The sequence below is a fragment of the Conger conger genome, chromosome 5 (genome assembly GCF_963514075.1).
Source record: "Conger conger chromosome 5, fConCon1.1, whole genome shotgun sequence".
NCBI lineage: Eukaryota > Metazoa > Chordata > Actinopteri > Anguilliformes > Congridae > Conger > Conger conger.
In genome coordinates this window covers 33,595,795-33,603,354 of record NC_083764.1, presented here as the reverse complement: position 1 = coordinate 33,603,354, position 7,560 = coordinate 33,595,795, and positions in this window count along the sequence as shown.

The following is a 7,560-nucleotide window of genomic DNA, read 5'->3' as shown; positions in this document are numbered from 1 at the left end:
TTACCTGCAAATGCATGTGGATGAAAGGTCCAAGGAAATGCTGACCATAGTCACCCACAAGGGGCTGTATAGGTACCTTCACCTTCCCTTTGGTATCACCTCAGTGCCTGCCCTCTTTCAGCACACTATGGACCAAATCTTGTGTGGGATAGCGGGAGTCCATTGCTATTTGGACGATATCTTGGTGACAGGGAGTTTTACATTTGCACGATCTGGATGCTACACTTCAGAGACTGAAAGAATATGGACTGAGAGTTTGTAAATCCAAGTATGTATTCTTTCAGTGGAATACTTGGGGCAGGCGATTGATGCCAGTGGCCTACACAAGGCCCCATCCAAAGTCAAAGTCATTACAGAGGCCCCAACACCACAAAATGTTGGGCAACTATGCTCGTTTCTAGGGCTGCTCAATTATTATGGAAAGTTTATTCCAAATCTGGCTACACTGCTGAAGCCACTTCACCAGCTACTGTTCAAGGTGAAAACTTGGAAATGGACGGAGAAGAGTGAGGAGGCATTTTCCCAAATGAAAACAGCCTTGTTACAATCCAAAGTCTTGACGCACTTTGATCCAGCATTGCCATTACAGCTAGCGTGCGACACTTCACCTTATGATGTGGGGGCTGTGTCTCACATGATGCCCAATGGGGAGGAGAGACCGATTGCGTTTGCTTTGCGCACACTCACCTGACAGATCATCGTCTCCTTACAACAATTTTTGCCCCGACACTGGAATTCCCTCTTTAGCCACCAGTCGAATGCAAAGGTGGACTTCATTACTGTTGGCTCACACGTACAAAATAAAAGTTACATGCCAACGCCGATGGTCTCTAAAGACAGAACCAGCAGAAATATTCTACTTCAGGCAAGTGGATGAGACCCCTATCACTTGCTCTCAAGTGAGAAGATACACCAGAAATGACCCTGTACTGTCCAAGCTTGTGAGGACGGGAGGAAGTACAGAGCATACTCCGGAACTAAAGCCTTACCTCTCGAGAAGAAATGAGCTGGTGGCCTTCTCTGGGGACAGAGTCGTCATTCCACCACCTCTCCGATGGGGGTGTTGAAGCAACTACATGATGGCCACTGCGGAATGGTCCGCATTAAGGAGTTGGTGAGAAGCCAGGTGGATGGTCATATTGAGGAAAAAGCAAAAAATCATGCCTATAATGGCAGGTAGTTTGCAACGTGTGACAACTAGCCCCACTCCACCCATGGGACTGGCCTGAAAATGCATGGCAGCGTCTGCATATCGACTTTGCTGGCCCAATCAAAGAGAAAATGGTTCTTGTTGTCGTGAATGCACACATTAATTGGCCTGAAGAGACCTGCCACATCCGAGTAAACAATTGAGAAGCTTGGTGAGATGTTTAGTCACTTTGGATTTCCTGAGCAGCTTGTTAGCCACAATGGTCCTCAAGTTGTATCTTAAGAATTTGGGAAGTTTCTGGAAGTTAATGGAATTCAGCACATTTGATCTACAAACTTTGTGCAGAGCACGAAACAATAAAGAAAAAAAAAAGGGAAACTACATATGTATTATTAATAATGGTGAACTAGAGATATTGTTTCCCTTGTAAAGAAAACCTGACCTTGTTTAAAGGGGGAGGAATATGTTATGTATTTTTTGCTCTTCACGGATACCGTAGATGGTGGAAAACCAGTTTATTTAACAAGCTCCATATTAACCATCGATCGGTCTCCGCATTTTATTTGTTGTGTAGCATCATTTGGAATGTACCAGACACAACAGCATCTACTCTAAAGTACATGTTTGACCAAATAAATAAGGCCTCTAGGCTGCTATTTAAACAGTAATACAGTGAGTGTGAAAATATGGCTTTGCGTTAACAATAAATGTAAAAAAGTTATCATATGATAAAATCTTTTTTTAAGCATTAGTTCTTTACTTACATTTTGAGCAAAAATGTTGAAATGTTTCCAGGACTTTCCATTGTAAGTTCATTTCAAGGCATGTACATAATAAGAGAACAAAGTTAACATTGGTTCCCAAGTAGCCTCATGTAAAGTCAGTGGGTCTCATTCATGAAACGTTAGTAAGTCTATGTGCAGACGTCCACGCTACTAAAAACCTACTCCGGATTCATGAACGCCGCGGGAAACCCAGATCTGATCGTAAACACATGTGTATGATCATGAATGCCAATCCATCGTAAAGTGAAAGCGCGCTCCCGGTAATCAGCAATTAGCATAAATCCCCGCCCATGAATAGACAATGATTGCCATATAAGGAGGTGTAGACGCATCCAGTCGACCTGTCAGTCATCATGGTGCAAACAAGGAAAGGGAGAATATATATATATATATATATATATATATATATATATATATATATATAAATCCTTTTCCGAAGCGGAGATCGAAATCATCTTGGGTGAAATATATTTTATTGGGTAAAAAATATTTCATTTTCTTCTATCAGTAGTGGTGTTGTGACAGGGACAGGCAAAGCGAAGGTCTGGAAGGAGGTGACAGATGCTGTTAATGTTGCCTCTATAGACAATAGAACCATATCCGAGGTTAAACGTAAATGGTTTGACATGAAACTGGAGGCAAAGAAACGCATAAGCGCACAAAAAAAACATGCATCAGCCACAGGAGGAGGAGGCTCACAGGCACAAATATCACCTGCTGACGAGCGCATCGCTGGCATTATTGGGGAGACCTCTCTGTTAGGAATTATACCTGACGGAGACACCGACATGCCTCCACTGGAGACAACATCAAACCCAGATGGTAAGGTGATAATTGTTGTATCATAATACATTCTGAAAACCATCACTGATAGCTTAGTGGTTAGTGTAGTTTAACCTAGGTCGTACAGTCCCACCAAACAAACAGAACATTTGTGGGGGTTTCTCTTCGGATTGAATGAAGTGGAAACGGGAAACCAGTAATGTTATATTGTGCGATATGGTGCGTAATGGATATCAGTGTCGGAATGTAGAGCTATTTAACATTCATTTCAAGAAAGGATACGGATAGCGTATAGCCCACTGCAGTTTTGTATGCATCGTCTTCAAATTATTTGAATCTTAATAGCCTAAAGCTCTGTTTTATACTGTACAGCTCCAAACAACTCTTCAAGGGTTCAGAATTTCTGTATGTTTACACTAGGACTCGGAACTGTACTGTCCTCTCAGGTCCACTTTTGCACGTGTTCTTGTGTTTGATTTGCACTTTGTTGTACGTCGCTCTGGATAAGAGCGTCTGCTAAATGCCATGTAATGTAACGTAATGTAATGTAAAAATAAGTCAGTCTGCAGCCAACGTAAATTAAACATTTTTCAAATAAGATTTATTTAATGTTTCTTTCAAATGAAAAAAGAGCCACACATAAAACGAAAAAAAACAAACGTTGTGTCATATTTCTAGCTGGCGAGTGCTCCTCCCATGATGTGGCTCCACCACCTGCTGCCGCCGCTGCTGCTCCTGCTGCACCCAGGTACCGAGGCCGAAGAGGTGATCCGGCTGTCCTTACGGATGAGGTCCTGAGGAATCAAGAAAGTCTACTTACAGCAGTCAACCAAATCAACACGTCCCTCCAAGAAATTAACACCAGCTTGAAGGAAATCTGCAAGGCACTTTTGCGTCCTCAACAATAAAGTGTTATGTTGTCAGTATTGTGTGATGTCTGTGTTTATCCAGGGAAAACAGTTATTTACTACAAGATAATCAAGCTATTCTCTTTTACTCTGATAATTAAATATAGCCTATTTGTATACATTTTAAAGAGCATGACCTGAAAATGAACTGAGGTAGCCTACTGAAACAGGATGTTGTATATAAATATAAAACAAAATACAAATGAAACTAACTTTTTGCAAAGCTTGTCGGCCTAAAATGTGCACAGCTTATTCAGTCTTAGTAACACTTACCTTAAAATTGCTCTACAAGTTGCTGGCGTGTCTGTATAGCAGCCGCATTTCGAGGCCCAAGAGTTGGTTCCGGAGGCAGCCGTTCCTCTGCATTGGGGACTTCAGGCAGGGGAAGGCCCTGTTTAATGGCCACATTGTGCAGGACACAGCAGGCTAATATTATTTTGCACACCTTCACGGGTGCATAAAGAAGGGTACCACCTTTATTGTCCAGGCAGATCCATCTTGCCTTCAAGACCCCGTTTGTGCTCTCCACAACGGCCTGAATAGCAGCGTGTGCCTCACAGATCAGTTGCACATTAACGGAATGAAAGTTTTTCCGGTTTATGTAAGCAAATGCATCACAAAGAATGTGTAATCTATTGAGTTGATTTTCATAGATAATTCACAATCATGAACCTAATCTGGATCTTAAACCTGCTAATTGCCAACTAATTTAACTAAATGTATTATATTTTTAATTGTCATGTTCATATCACGTGTTTCAAAGGCATCTGCGTATTGTTTACATAACAGCGCAATATGAATAAAAACGTAAATTTCCAATAGTGACAAGCATTATTTATGTGCATTCTTGAATTTACACAAGCACTACACGTGGTCAGCAGCAGGTGTAGATTTTGTTAGTAGCTACGAAAAGATCGGAGCTACTAAAATATTGATGAATGCCAAAAACCCGTAAATTTCCCTCTACTCGCATTTTACACACAAATTCGTTCAGCTCACGTTTCATGAATGAGACCCAGTGTTAACTCTAACTGCAAAGGGCAAAGCTTTTTTTCATAATTTATACAGCTTTATTATTATTATTATTATTATTATTATTATTATTACTATTATTATTATTAGTTGTTGTTTTTGCTTTGCAGTTCAATAGATCCCCAAGTAATTCTTAATTGGGGGAATTAATATGAGCATGGTAAGTGTAGATCAACAATAATTCAGTGTCATAACTTAAACAACTTAATTACTAGAAGATGCATTGTGAAATTATGAAAGGAATAATGCTGCAATACCTAAATGCTTGTTTTCAATCTCTACTAGGCACCAGCCATGTATTTAGTATGTCAGGAATACTCGAAATCTGAAACTGCCAAAAACCACTGATTTTACTGCAGTAATATGCATTAACACTGCAATGGAGAATTGATAACATTGATAAGAATGGAATGCTTAAATTCCCTATATATTGGCCTCTCTTAATGTGACTATTCCTTTTAATCTCATTAAATGAGCCACATTTCAAGATGGTGGGCATTACATGCATTCTGAGTGTGGTGTGACCTAAGCATGTGCTTCTCATATTGTGATTACATTACAATTCCATCTAATAAAAAGATAAATTAATTAATAAAAATTTTAAATGCACAGTTGGAACATGAGTGAGGTTTTTCACATAGTGTAAAGGCAAAAGGCAAAATCAATTGAGCTGCTCGCATCATATTTCCAGGTGCAAAATCTTGTTTGAAAGATTCCAGAAATTAGGCTTCAGACTAGATTCAACTAATGTCCTTGTTTCCTTAGCCACCTTTGGAATATTTAATGAGCTGTTTAAATTGTATAGATTTCTGTGGATGCCTGCCATTGTGAAATGAATCATTACGCTCTAACAAGACTCCAAATAGAACCAGAGTGCACTCCCTATAACATTTCATTATAATAATTATTCCCTATAATCTTTTCACCTGTAACTGATATGAACAGCCAGATAAAAAATACTTTGGTGACCACAGAGAAAACTGCTGCCAGATGGATTTGTTTGAATCAGATGATAACTTTACTTTAAAGAAAATGTATCATACTAAAAGCTTAAACATAGTTTTTTGGGTGACCTAATGGACAAATTCAAAAGGAATGCAAATGTATGGTTAATGGATTAATGGAAATGTCTCTTGCTCGGCAGGTAAACTACAGGCGAAAGTTTCAGTCTGTATATCTTAACCCATTTTTGGAAATTGGATTAGGAAGGGGGGGGGGGGGGCATTCTAATAAAAAATAGATTAGAAAAAATTGAATAGATTATTCAAAATCACATTTAGTCTAAGTAAAAGTCTATAAATGCTGTGTGGAAAATTGCATTTGAAACTGTAAACATTTCTGGAACCATGCAATACTGAACATATTTTAATTTTACCTTAAAAGAAAAAGAGCAGTTCAATAAAAAAGCCTGTGTATATTCATCACCTCAGTCATTCAATATAGGACATTTTGGCCTTGCCAGGTGCCACTGGCTCCATAGAGATGCTAAAAGCATGCTTGGTCAGATTGAAATCAGAAAACCAATGAAGAAGTCAAATGATCTACCTTGACTGACATTAATAATTCAGGGATAGTATTACAATTTCCCCTGTGATTGACTAGTGAAATGGAGAGAGGTACCAATTTCCTAACTGCTACCCACCACAGAAAAAAATTGTTCCTTCATATTTTTCAGTTATTGTTAAAATATGTACACATTTTAAAGCTCATGTATCAAGGAGGATTGTTTCAAATTAATAAAAAAAAGAGGCTAAAATGTGATGGTGTGCTGTGAAGAGAGCAATTATGCAATTTAACTCTATAAACAAAGTGCTTACAAAAGAAAGTGTTTGTCTATAGCAGTAAGGTGCAAAAAGGTTAATGGCTGCAGTTTTGGCCAAGAATTCTTGAAGAATTTGTCTCATGTATAGAGTGAGTACAACTGCCCCCTGGTGGTTAGATTTTTCCTGCTCAAGTAAACATAAGTGTTTCCCAGAGGTGAAAAGTCCAGGGGCCTCATTCATAAACGTTGCGTAGGCACAAAAGAATGCGTACGCCACTTTCTAAGCAAACTTTGGCATTTATAAAAAACGAACTTGACGGGAAAATGTGCGGTCCTCCTCGGAAACTCTGACCCATGCGTACGCACATTAACTGGGGAAATGAGAAACTGTGCCTTTAATGCTCGTGACGTTATGCCAGGAAAACGGGAAGTGAAACAGGATTTAAAAAGGTATAAAGATTTGCCGGGAGTTGTGGCTGGGTATGGCTGCTGTAAGGACGTGCTTCGTCCCTGTTATACTTATTAAAGTGTTGTGTTGTTGAATCTCGCTATACGGGTTCTCTCCCTTCCTAAGTGCAACACAACATTTGGCGACGAGAGAAGTCGAAAATGATATACAACAGATACCACTGTGTAAAATAAATCGAAATTGATTGTTGTTGATTGTACACTTAAAGGGTTCTGATTTTCTGCATGTTTACACTAGGACTCGGAACTATACTGTCCTCTCAAGTCCTATTTCCACTTGTTCTTGTGTTTAATTTGCACTTTGTTGTACGTCGCTCTGGATAAGAGCGTCTGCTAAATGCCAGGCAATGTAATGTAATGTAATGTAATGAAATATTACCTCTCACGTATCATATACGAAGAGTTAATTTGCAAAAACGGATAAAAGCCTCTCTTACAACGAATAAACAAACAGCTGTTTGATTGATGCTCCCTGGAGTGCCCAAAAAATATGATTTAGGATGATAAATATAAACGGAGATCATAATAATAATAATAATAATAATAATAATAATAATAATAATAATACATCAAAAGATTCTATTTAATTTGAGTCCAGGGATCTAAAGTAATTCAGGCCAAAAGCAGCAGTGCTTTGGAAGTTATGCACTGCTTTTATACTATTATCAAATA